We start from the raw sequence: 14770 nt of genomic DNA, 5'->3' as shown, positions 1-14770 counted from the left end.
CACCTTGTCCGTAAACTCACATAAGTCCCTCAAAATTTATCTTTCAAGTGTCCAAATGCTAAAACCAAGGTCCTATAATTCATATCTAAGCCATAGAAGTGATTTGGATGGGTTTATGGGCATGAAAACCCTAATTATATGAGTTTACGGCCCAAGATTGATCCTTGGCCGTAATTTCCTTTAAACATCACAAAATTCATGTTTTAATTGTTTAAGGTCCATATCTTGAAGTCCCATAGCCATATCTAAAGTCCAATTGAGTTTAGGAAGGAGTTTAAGGGCTTAAGACCCCATTTAATGGAGTTTATGGCCCAAGCTTGCTCCTTGGCCGTAAACTCATGTTCTTGGTCCTAAAACTCAATTATTTCATAAATTTGAAGGCTAAAGGTGTTGAATAAGATGTTAGGGAGGTTACCTTAAAGATTTGAGGCCTTAAACTTGAGATTTGGACCTTAATTCTAGCTTGAGGAGAGAGGTTGAAAGAGTTTAGGGAGAAATTGGCCAAAGGCTTCAAAAGGTGTCTTAAACATGTTTATATAGTGTTCAGGACTTGGACACAATAGGATTCTACCTGATACCGGCGTTAGACGGGGTTTTTGGTCGTACCCGATTAAGTTACCGTAATCCGATACGGTAATATCTAGAAATATTCCGATCACTAAAGTTGAGTGTTAAAATGATTTTTAAATGTATTAAGACACCCATTAAGTCATTTTAAATGTGTACTAGATAATGACTTAATTAAACGGAAGATCGGAAATCGAAATCGGAACGACGATCGGTTGCGCGAATTGTACTACGAAGGAGTTACAATAAATGATATGGAAATTTCGGGTTGTTACAATATATATATATATATATATATATATATATATATATATATATATATATATATATATATATATATATATATAGGATGTTATGAGTTAATCAATCGTATGTATAAGTAAATAAAAACAGTTATGAGAAAAATATGTAACATTTTATTTTATTCACAACTAATTAACATACATAGAGTTATTTTTAAATAAAATACTATTGTATAGGGTAAAATATATGATTTTATGACCTATACACATCATAACACATGTTAATCTAAACTGGAAAACACCAATAAACAATGTATAAGAGATATTTACATTATCATGTTTGTTATTGCAAAATTTTCCTTGAATAATAGTTTCGCAACAACTTTCCTAATGTATAAATTATTAGTAGAAAAAAAAACAACCAAAGTAATAATAAATACTAACAACACAAAGAAGAATCATAGATTCTTTGATAATGATAATATTTGAGTGTTAACAAACAAACAAAATTCAATATAGATGATGAAAATTCAAATAAAACAATATGGTTGTTTGATGATTTTATTGATGGGTTTTAGTCATAAGACATCCTATGTTTTCATACAAACCCTAATGCTTGGATCTAGGTTTCTCTATTGTACATGCTTTGAATCCAAGACTATAAACCCTAATTCTAGCATACAAGTAATCATATTAATATGTAATTAGGTTTAAGATCATACCTTGATTGTTATGTAGCAATAACAATCACAAATCTCCTTGAATTGACTTTGGAAGGCTTAGAGTCACAAGTGTCACTCCTGTAATGGTTCACAAACACCATAAGCAAGAGGATGAAGAGGAGAGAGGTTGGAGGTTGCCAAAAACGTGTGTCAACCCTTACAAGAACATTAGCCACGTTTTTGAGCCTTAAGGGGTCTTTATATAGTTGGGCTATTAGGGTTATCTAACAAGGAAACCCTAATTTGGATGCTTAAGCCCTAAGCAACCCATAGACTCCTTTTATCAAGCCCATGGATAATTTCCTTATGGGTTTCCCATTAGAATTCGTCCATCCCTTAATACAAGGCAATCCATGGCCCAAATCATAATTATCTTATAATTACAATTCCAGTCCCTTAAGTTTAATTAATCTCTTTTAGTCACAAAACTAATTACCAATTAATTATTGACTAATATTAATTAAACAATATGATTTCTCCTTTAATATATTATTCCTATAATATATTAATAAATCATATTTAATCCTTACTCTCCATAATTCATCCTATCAAGTTGCTTTGGTGAAGGCAATCCAAAAGGACCATGCACCATCGGGTCAAGTACATACCAAAATAGTTATGGACTTAGACACTAATCCAACAGTCTCCCACTTGGATAAGTCTAACAACTATTCTGTGTATGACTTCAGATCCTGATCTGCAATCGTAGCTTTCCAAAGCCGCTGTCAACTCTGATCATATCAGATACGCGTGTCCTTAGATAAGGGATCATATATTCCTCCATTCTTGATATCGTATGAGATATGATTTCTAATCATTCTCTTTGTACTATATCTCGATTTCCGATTTATGACGACAGACTAATTGAACAAATCAAATTAGCCCTAGCCCGGCCGAGCATTTACGTATGTCATCACTAAACCATTGAGTGGCCCAAAGATATCGCTTTTATCCTACTTTGGATAAAAGGAACGGATAAACTTTGATACAATGCTCGCTTGCACTCACTCACCGAATTACACACAACAATATGTTTTATAACACCAAGTTACTGGTGCGTTTACATATTATCAATGTGCAACCGATCAGCAAGATACAACTCATACATCTCGGTTTCAAGAATATAAGATGTTATCGTCTCACTAATCACTCGAGATAGTGATCCAAGTGAGCGTGGGTTTAATCCAATGCTCAAATCATATTCATAAGCACTCATGAACGTTGCAGCAAACATTGCTTATGTCTAATACTCTTTTAGACAATCCACACACCAATTCACGACAGTCTTCATCCATATCTACTTCCAACATATGACCGACTGTGGCCCGTTTGAATAATTCGATTATTCTTAATAAACTCAATTATTCTAGAAGTCAAAACATGCAAGGTGAAACACAAGAATAATACTAATCCCATATGGCCTCAAACCTTTGAGCATAAATAAAACACCTTTTATTTATCACCATATTGATTACTCATTATTTGTCGTTTCGGGAAATCAACTTCTTACTTGAATTATTACACTTGTCCCATGCTCCTAGCATGCACACAATGTTTACCTATGGTTCTTACTTTGTGAAATAGACAAATTGAACACATTTCCAATCATTCTCATTTTACAACTCCAAATCCATTTTCTTAAGTGTAAGAATATCAAATTCTTGTTACTTATAGAATATACTAGATTCTAACACTTTATGCAACGATCCTTTTGTAATGTCACTGCACCAAAGTCTCAAAGACTATTGCCAATGATATTACAAAGTCCTCTATCGGAGATTGTTACAAGACAATTCCTTAGATATGATGTTTCTCTCTCAAAGTACATTCCTTTGAACATCCTTTTGCATAAAAGTTTCTAATCTAGACATAGATTTTCAATATTTACTTCCTAATATGGACACGCTTCCATATTTTCCATATGACAAATCATTCTTAATAGAATCTTATCTATTCGTAATTAGGTCGATATTGTCCATTCAATATGGAAACATTTCCATAATTTCCAATACTATACTTCCAACTACTCACAAGCGACCAATCCTCGTCGAACTTTGGATTGTCCTTTGATAGTTGTTTAATTATTTTAGTCAAAACCAATTCTAGTCCCTTTTCCCTCTAAATGCACTAGACATTTGGAAAATTTTAGAATGGTCAAACATTAAATCATTTGCAATCGATCCTATACTCGAAGCGTATGGGACACGACGCACAATGTTTTATTTTCTATGTTCTCAAAATTCGAATTGTGAAGAGGAATTCCGTAATCATAATCGAAATTTTAAGAACACACTATGTACCTTTGACTAAATTTATTAACATTCCACAACCTAATCCTTTAGATTTGAAATGAAGCATAATATTCTCTCCCTTAATTATAGCAAAACAACCTTTCAACTCTTACAACTTTGCAAAGTATGACTCTTGTTTTCTATAATTAATATTGCCAACTATGCAATACGTGCCTTAATAATCATACAATCATAACATTTATGCTCCCACTATCATGATGATTATTATAAAACATAACACTTATGCTCCCACTAGCTTCGACATGTATTCATAAACATCTTAACTTTCAGAAAAAACAATACCTATTGAATTTCTTAAGTCCATGTTTCTAATACTTAGTGCTTTGATAATCTTTTATTAAGGCTTCTTGAACTTATACACCTTTGCCTTAGATATTTCATATGTGTGTCTTAACAATTAAGACTAATTGCCAAACCTCACAATTCAAATTATGGAAAGGGATGCCGTAACCATGATCGAATTCGAGAATGCAATTTTACAATCACTATCTTTTAAAATCTTTCTTAGTGAAAGCATTTTCTCACAATCATTTTCATGAAGGAGGAAATCTTATGACACTTACATTTAAACGGTGTATGTGTTCCTATCCATGTGAATTTGTTAAAACCAAAGTTTACGACAAATTCAAACTCATATGGATCGAACTACCTTAATCTTGATTTCTTGCCTTATGGTAGCACAGCTGCCCACCACGTTTTCCAAGTAGTTAAGCAGCTCACCTTTTCCTATCAATGTACTTTCCATTGATCAAGGTCCTTGCCTTTTATGCATTCAAATGAGAACTCATAGGACTCACATGCATAATTAAATTGATTGGATTGGCACAGAAACAAAATAATGTCTTCACGATAGGTTGTAAACCTCAACTCGTGTGCTAGTGATAATCAATAAGGTTTATTTGATTTGTTCTTGAAACCTTTCAAGACCATTAAGACTTCCACTGACTCCTTGACATATAAGATTCTCTTGTCAATAAACATTTGTTGACAACCAAATATTCAAGAGTTAGTGTAGCTTTTATCAAAACACTTCATAAAATGGTCTTAGTTGGTCTTTGTCTTATCCAAGACATCACAACTTTACACAATTGATGAATGTTATAAACCTTCTTAATACTATTCACTCAATGTCACAATCTTGACTTTAAGACTTGTTTTGGAACGAAGTATGATTGACTTCTTGATTTGACCATTTCTTCAATCTTTGATTCCTCTTCTTGGACATACAATTGTACCAAGACTCACTTAGAGGATCAATTGAGATATGGTTCTAAATCATTAAGACCTATCATAAAGCATAAAAGCTACTCTCCCTTCTTCTTAGAATGGAGAAACTCTTATCTTTCTGCCTACTTGATTCTTCTTATTCGTTTTGCTATTGATCTAAACCCTTTAATCAATTCAAAATTACACTTAATCTTGTAAGTGTAATCATGTTTACTAAGCCTTTAGTAAATCATGACGAATATCTCTGTTACTCTTATGGTGAACTTGATCAACACACAACTTTGTGTACTCGATCTCCTAGTCCTTCACTTGACACTTTGTCAACGAATTAGTCTAATTTCCAAATACGTAATTTCTCATTCATCGTGCATCCACGTTGCATGATTCCAAGTTTCTGTCCAATTGAAACTTGGGCGATGAGAAACTCTCCCTATTTGGTAAATTCCTGACATTTCCATAAATAACATAACTAAGAATCATATCCATTCGTTGTAGAAATATGAAAACATCAATTTTCAAAACGATTTCATTGCATGGAAGTAAACAAATAAATAAATAAGTCAAACAAAATTTATTTTATTTATAAAAGCAGCGGAAAAACATTTGTCCTTACAATGCAAAATCTATTTAAAACTATGTAAAAGGAAAATTTCTAACAACTCTATCATAACTATCTAAGCTCAAAATCCAATCTTCAAGTCCATGCGATCGAGATCCATCTCTTGTGATTAGATTCATCTTGCTCCCTTATCAAGCTTCCTTTCTTTTCACCGATCCTTCAAAACATTCAAATGTAATCTTATCACATCATGTATTAAGAATCAATGAATAGGAACTTAATGGAGTTAGATAGAGGATTCTTACCTAAAGCGTAGTCATACTTTTGACTCTCCCATCTCTTAGATCTCTTTGGTAAATAGGGCAACTTCGTCTCCAATGCTCTTTCTCTTGGCAATAAAAGCAAATTGACTCTTTTGGAACAACACATGGAACTACTTCAGACATCGCCTTTCTCTTATGATCAAACTTTTCGATCATTGCATGTCTTTCATTGCCATTGTCTATATCCATAGAGGTCTTGAAGGCAAATTCACCAATCAACTTTGCTTTTCTATTGCGCCAAACCATTGCTGATTCAGCAGCAATAAACATATAGGTGAGATCTATAAGGGTCACGTCGTGGTTTATCATATAGTACTCTCTTGCGAACTCACTATATGAGTTTAGGAAGCGACTGAAGAACCCAATCAACATCCATCGCTTCACCGACAACGGATCCCATCATTCTTAATCTATCAATGTGTGACTTCATCCCTAAGACGTGTGCACACACCGACTTGCCCTCTTTATGTTTACTTTCCAAAAGGGCTTGAGTGATATTGAACCTTTCAATTTTACAATCTTGTGGGTTAGGGAGAATAATTGGAGGAGGAGGAGGAAGTGAAGCATGATTTCTTGTTCCTCGATCGAATCGTGGAATATCATCTTCATGTGGAATGCTTGTTCCACGGGATTTGAGAAGACCATAGTTGTCGAACTTTGACATCGGGAGAAAACGAATTCAAGTTAGTTGATTGATTGAGTCCTTGGTAAATCACCCAAATGAAATTCCAAGGCTAGGACCCGACACAATATCCTACAACTCGGGAGAGGGATGCCGTAACCCAAATTGCAGAACATTTGAAGGTAAGTGAATGACGATTCACTAATTTCCACCATGAAAAACGAAAAAGAAATTTAAGTTTTAAATCTATGAAAACTCCTAGATCCTTTGAGATTCATTGAACATTTCAATGGCATGTTTAAATCTCGATATGCCCCTCTTGTTTGTGACTGGGATGCCGAGGATCACAAAGCGGGTGTGAATAACCATGCAAACTACATGGTGCCCTCACATGTTACAATCACCTATTCGATGTGCCGGTAAACCACACACGCTCCACCGAACTATGACAAACATTGAGTCACCCTTTGCTACCTTTGCTTAGAACCATTTAGTGTGCCGATAAACCACACACGCTCCACTAACGTCTTCGTAAGGGCACAAAGTGTAATTTCATGGAATTGCATCAATTCACTTTTGCCTAAGTAACTAAGATTGGGAATTTGAAAAACATTTAGTTACTTGGTATTTCATTATACTTATAATGGAAGGTTTCGTCCTATCCTACCCGTTCGGCTAACGACCCTCCACTAGTCAAGAGTGCGGTGGGTAAGAGTGGATACCCATTCAATCGCCATTTTATAGGCAATTTCCTTAAACACCCCTTATAGACCAGCTTCGTGAATGAGGCCTACTAACGGTAAGACTGACTTTTACTCATACATATATATAATGTTAGACTTTTAATGTTTATATATAGGGTGTATTTTATACTTTTAAAATATTATATGGTTAACTTTAACAATCACACTTTTAATTCAATTAAATGGTTAACCTAAACCTTTATGGATTTATTAAATGTCTTTTAATTATACTCCTTAATTAATTAATAAAACCATAAGGGTGTGATTTGAACTTTTCAAAACATTACTAGGATTTTAGAATTTAACATTCTTAATTAAACTTTTAATCAACTTTTAAATTCCAAAACTTGAGGGCAAGTTTTGAAACCTTTTTTCAAAACATTAGGGTTTTAACTATTTAAATTTCAAAACTCCAAAACTTTTGGGTTCAAATTTAAACTATAAAACCTAAAGGGGAAAATATGAAACCTTTCATAACAACAAGGATCAAATAACAAATAATTTTAAATTAACATTTAATCACATAATTATCCATATTTGATTTATTTAATGATTTCTTGCAAAACAATTTATCAATTTACTCAAAATAATTAATCAATTATCTTATAAGGAAACAATTATCTTGTTAATTGATAATTATCTTTAATTAGATCAAGAATATAGTCATATATATCATAAAATCGGATTTATATTGATCTAACATGATAAGGTAACTATCCATATGCAAAAACAGCAAGAAATCCCGAGATAAGCATTATCTGACGAGTTGACTCGTCGAGTCAGGCATGGACTCGTCGAGTCTGCATGGACTCGGCGAGTTCAGCCATGGACTCGGCGAGTCCAGCCTCCACAATCCAAAAAATCGAATTTTCCAGTTATAGAAAGCATCAATACAATTGAAACCAAGCTAGGCTCTGATACCACTGATGGGTTTTAGTAATAAGACATCCTATGTTCTCATACAAACCCTAATGCTTGGATCTAGGTTTCTCTATTGTACATGCTTTGAATCCAAGACTAGAAACCCTAATTCTAGCATACAAGTAATCATATTAATATGTAATTAGGTTTAAGATCATACCTTGATTGTTATGTAGCAATAACAATCACAAATCTCCTTGAATTGACTTTGGAAGGCTTAGAGTCACAAGTGTCACTCCTGTAATGGTTCACAAACACCATAAGCAAGAGGATGAAGAGGAGAGAGGTTGGAGGCTGCCAAAAACGTGTGTAAACCCTTACAAGAACATTAGCCACGTTTTTTAGCCTTAAGGGGTCTTTATATAGTTGGGCTATTAGGGTTATCTAACAAGGAAACCCTAATTTGGATGCTTAAGCCCTAAGCAACCCATAGACTCCTTTTATCAAGCCCATGGACGATTTCCTTATGGATTTCCCATTAGAATTCGTCCATCCCTTAATACAAGGCAATCCATGGCCCAAATCATAATTATCTTATAATTACAATTCCAGTCCCTTAAGTTTAATTAATCTCTTTTAGTCACAAAACTAATTACCAATTAATTATTGACTAATATTAATTAAACAATATGATTTCTCCTTTAATATATTATTCCCATAATATATTAATAAATCATATTTAATCCTTACTCTCCATAATTCATCCTATCAAGTTGCTTTGGTGAAGGCAACCCAAAAGGACCATGCACCATCGGGTCAAGTACATACCAAAATAGTTATGGACTTAGACACTAATCCAACATTTATATTGTTTGATTTTAGAAGAAAATATATAGCTCAAAAATAGCTTAAAGGTTTTTTTTTTTTTTTTTTCTTATGAGAGAAACGATAGAGTATTAAGAATGTTATATATATATATATATATATATATATATATATATATATATATATATATATATATATATATATGTGTGTGTGTTTGTATGTATTTGTATGTATGTACCTATGTATGTATATACTACATTATAGCATGTGTACTACATGGTTCATAATTTAAAATAATATAGATGACAAAAACATATTCATCAAAAACTCCAATTTGCACTTAGCCATTATCCATGATCTTTAAGGATTAACTTCAAACCACTAATTAACTTATCACAAATCTATGTTATACGTATCAATCGATAACAAATCTCTCATTCCCACACTAATAAAGAATAAGAATTTAAATTTAGTCATGGAAGTTGTTGGTTTTACTTCGTATTTAACATACACACACTCCTAAACCATAAGATAAGAATAGAATCCATCATTCTAAAAATTACATGGATATTGTTGAATTGGTAACAAAACATGGACTGCTTTTGTTTCTAGAGATAGAAAAGCTCCCTTACATGTAGCACTTACATAATACTCCCATCTGAATTTCACATCACACCTTGTACATAGTTATATAAACTAATTAAGCAGAAAGTATAATGACATTAAACATATATAATTTCCAAAAGATAAACTCAAAAATTTGAACTTAAGGAAGTAGAAATCCATCCATTGTAAAGAAAATACTGAAAAATGCATATTTTCTCATCAATTTGTTCCCGTGACAATTATGTGACATTTAGGATCAAAGGGGATGAATTTTGACAAATCTTTGTGGGAAAGCATCATTAATATTGAAGTTCAACTTCATAACAGAGCACTAAAAATAACCTAAAACTAAAAACCAACAAAAACATTGTGTCTTCATCATCTTCATCTCCTGTGATTACATGCGTTGTGATCAAGGCAATAAAAACAATTACTATGTCATATGATTATGTAACACCATGTTTCGAATCTTTTCATAAGTTGAGGTCGTGGCCTGAATATCAATTATCATAAGGCTTCGAGCCTTGGGAAAAGAGAGATTTAGACCCATTTAGTTATGGATAATGTAAGATGTGGGTACCGAGAGTTCGATTTGTGCTTTGGAGACCAAGGGTACAATAGTAAAGTGATGGTGTGTGCCTTTCATGAATTTTGGAATTAAGTTTGGGAGGGTTTGAGGCAAAGGAAAGTTGATAGGATTGTAGAGTTTCTTATTACCTTTCCGTGGATATAAGGATCATCGAAATCGGAGTTAGACCAAAGAAGTTATTGATGGGTTTTGAGCATTACAAATAATCCTATGTGTGCATGCAACCCTAAAATTGATCTACGTTTTCTCTAATTGAACATACCATGTGACGAACAATTTAGAAACCCTAGAATACTAGTATATAATCAAAATTACATAATTAGGGTTACAAAACATACATTTGATTGTTATATAGTAATAAAAATCTAAATCCTTTAGTGTTGTTGAGACTTTGAGAACAAGCGTCACAATTGTCACGCCTCTAATGGCTTACACCCAACACTAGCAATTGAAGAAGATTATGGAGAAGGAGAGAGGAGGCAAATTTTCGGTTGGAGTTCTCTAGGAATATAGGGTATAAGCCCTATTTATAGTACAATCAGGAAACTCTAGATAAACACAAACACAAGATTATCTTAAACCGGGTAATTATTCACTTTCCTGATTATCCATAACAGACTATTCTAGAAACCCTAAGGATCTAGAAACCATCTATAGATCATGGAGGGTTCCATATTGCCTCTTTCTCAACTATTGAGCAACTATAATTCAGTCCCTACACTATTAATAATTCTTTTAATCCTAAAATTAGTTCTAATTAATTTCTAATTAAATATTAATTACATATGACTATTTCTAATTAATATATTATTCTCAAAGTATATTAGTAAATTACCTATTTCAATTTATTAATCAAACTAATAAATCAATATCTTTCTCCAAAATCATCCTTCCCAGTTGCTAGACTTGAGGGCAACCAAAAACAACTGCGGTACTATCAATTCAACTATATACCAATTATAGTTATGGTCTTAGACACCTAATCCAACAGTCTCCCACTTGGATAAGTCTAAAAACTATAGTTGCCAATATATCCATTTAAATCAATCAACAAATTGTAGCTCCCAAACACGCTACTGAACTCTAACCTAGTCAGTTACGTGTCCCAAGATAATTGAACATATAATCCTCCATTCTGCAATATATCATATGGACAAATGACATGGAACAAAATCAATCTCATTGCCTAAAAATTTGTTTCATGATTTCTTATTTGTAATGACAAAGAACTACTAATCGAACACATCAATTCAGTCCTGGCCGGGCGCGACACTATAACTCAACACCAAATCATCGAGGGGGCCAAGATATGGCTTTTCCCGTTAGGGAAAAAGGAACATATAAACTTCGCCTTATCTGCTTGCACTATTTGCTCATCAAATCATGTACAACAATATGTTTTATAACATCATGCTACTGATGCGTTTACGTATTATCAATGCACAACCAACTCATAAAAACAACTCATATATGTCTATTTAAAGATTATAAAATATTATCATCTTAGAATTACCCGTGATAAATTTGATGGGTTTTAGCCATAAGAACATCCTATGTGCTCATGCAAACCCTAATGCTTGGATCTAGGTTTCTCTATTGTACATGCAATTCATCCAAGACTTTAACCCTAGTTCTAGCATACAATTAATCATATTAACATGTGAAAGGGTTTTTAGATCTAACCTTGATTGTTATGTAGTAAGAACAATCTCAAATTCTCCTTGTAATGACTTTAGAAAGCTTAGAGTCACAAATGTCACTCCTCTAATGGTTCACAAACACCAAGATCAAGAGGATGAAGAAGAGGAGAGAAGGAAACACTAAAAAACGTGTGGAAACCCTAAGGATTCAGTTGCCCACGTTTTTGGTGCCCAAGGGGTCCTTAAATAGTGAGGCTATTAGGGTTATCTAACAAGGAAACCCTAATTTGGATGCTTAGGCCCTAAGCAACCCATGGACTCCCTCCTTAGAGGCCTAGGACGATTTCTAATGGGTTTCCCTATAGAATTTGTCCACACCTCTAATATGGAGTCTATTAGCCCAATATTCAACTATCACACAATTGACAGTTCTAGTCCATTAAGTTTAATTAATGTCTTTCAGCGACAAACTTAATTCTTATTAAGTCTTGACTAATATTAATTAAACAATATGATTTCTCCTTTAATATATTATTCTCATAATATATTAATAAATCATAATTAATCCTTTCTCTCCATAATTCATACTATCAAGTTGCTTTGGTGAAGGCAACCCAAAAGGACCATGCACCATCGGGTCAAGTACATACGAAAATAGTTATGGACTTAGACACTAATCCAACAGTTTCCCACTTGGATAAGTCTAATAACTATTCTGCATATGACTTTAGATCCCAATCTGCAATTGTAGCTTTCCAAAGCCGCTGTCAACTCTGATCTTATCACATACGCGTGTCCTTTAGATAAGGGATCATATATTCCTCCATTCTAGATATCATATAGATATGAGACATGAAATCTAATCATTCTCTCTATACTATTTCCCAACTTCTTATTTATGATGACTGACAACAGACTACAATTGAACACATCAATTTAGTCCCGGCTTGGCCAAGCGCTTAGGTGCCATCACTAAATCATCGAGAGGCCCAAAGATATCGCTTTTATCCTAATTTGGATAAAAGGAATGGATAAACTTTGACTCAATGCTCGCTTGCACTTATTTACCGAATTACACACAACAATATGTTTTTTAACACCAAGTTACTGGTGCATTTACATATTATCAATGTGCAACTGACTCGTAAGATACAACTCACATATCTCGGTTTCAAGAATATAAGATATTATCGTCTCACCAATCACTCGTGATAAAATCCATGAAGTGATCCAAGTGAGCGTGGGTTTAATCCAATGCTCAAAATCATATTCATAAGCACTCATGAACGTTGCAGCAAACCTTTGCTATGTCTAATACACTTTGGACAAGCTACAAACCAATTCACGACAGTATTCATTCATACCAACTTCCAACATATGAACGACTATGGTCCGTTCGAATAATTTGACTGTTCTGAACCAATTAAATTATTCAGGAAGTCAAAACATGCAAAGTGAAACACAAGAATAATACTAATCCCATATGGCCTCAAACCTTTGAGTATAAATAAAACACCTTTTATTTATCATCATATCGATTACTCATTATTTGTTGTTTCGGGTAATCAACTTCTTACTTGAAATATAACTATACTTGTTCCATGCTCTTAGCATGCACACAATGTTTACCTATGGTCCTTACTTTGTGAAATAGATCAAATGAACACAATTCCAATCACACTCATTTCACAACTCCCAATTCCTATCACAAGTGTAAGAATATCAAATTCTTGCTACTTATAGAATATGCTAGATTCTAACATTTTATGCAATGATCCTTTTGTAGTGTCACTGCACTAAGGTCACAATGACTATTGCCAATGAATTACAAAGCTCTCTATCAGAAATTGTTACAAGACAATTCTTTAGATGTGATGTCTCTCACTCAAAGTACATTCCTTTGAACATCCTTTTGCATCAAATTTTCTAATCTAGACATAGATTCTTAATATCCAACTCCCAATATGGAAACCCTTCCATACTTACCATATGACAACTCATTCTTAATAGAATCTTATCTATTCATAATAATGTCGATGTGCTCCATCCAATATCATACTTCCAACTACTCACAAGCGACCAATCCTCAGCAAGCTTTGGATCGTCCTTTGATAGTTGTTTAATTATTTTAGTCAAAAACCGATTCTATTCCTTTTTCCCTCTAACTGCGCTAGACATTTGGAAAATTTTAGAATGGTCAAATATCATAGCATTTGCAATCGATCCTACACCCAAAGCGTTCGGGACACGATGCATAATGTCTTACATAAAGATATGATAATTTGCCATAATATTCTATGTGTCTCGTTCTTACAATTCGAACTATGAAGAGGGATACCGTAATCATAATCGAAATTTAAGAACACACTATGTATACTTTGACTAAATTTATTAAAATTTATCAATCTAAGCTTTAGATTTTGAAACGAAGTACAATATTCTCTCCCTTAATTATAGCAAAACAACTATTCAACCTTTACGACTTTGCAAAGTACAAATCTTGTTTTCTATAATTAATACTGCTAACTTGCAATACTTAACTTAATAATCATACCAGCACAAATTTTATGCTCCCACTATCATGATGATTATTATCATATAAGCATAACACTTATGCTCCCAATAGCTTTGCATGTATTTAGAAAACAACTTAACTTCCAGAAAAATAATACCTATTGAATTTCTTAAGTTCATATTTCTAATACTTAATGCTTTGATAATCTTTTATCTAATCTTCTTAATCTCATCCACCTTTATCCAAGATAGCTCATATGTGTGTCTTGAACAATTCAGACTAATTGCCAAATCTCACAATTCAAATTATGGAAAGGGATACCGTAACCATAATCAAAATTGAGAATACAATTCTACAATCGCTATCTTCTTAAAATCTCTCTTAGTGAAAGCATTTCCTCACAGTCATCTTCATGAA

Source organism: Lactuca saligna, chromosome 9 (assembly GCF_052625555.1).
Source record: "Lactuca saligna cultivar CGN05327 chromosome 9, ASM5262555v1, whole genome shotgun sequence".
Lineage (NCBI taxonomy): Eukaryota > Viridiplantae > Streptophyta > Magnoliopsida > Asterales > Asteraceae > Lactuca > Lactuca saligna.
The sequence above is the reverse complement of the archived record's forward strand: the minus strand, read 5'-3'. Positions refer to the sequence as shown.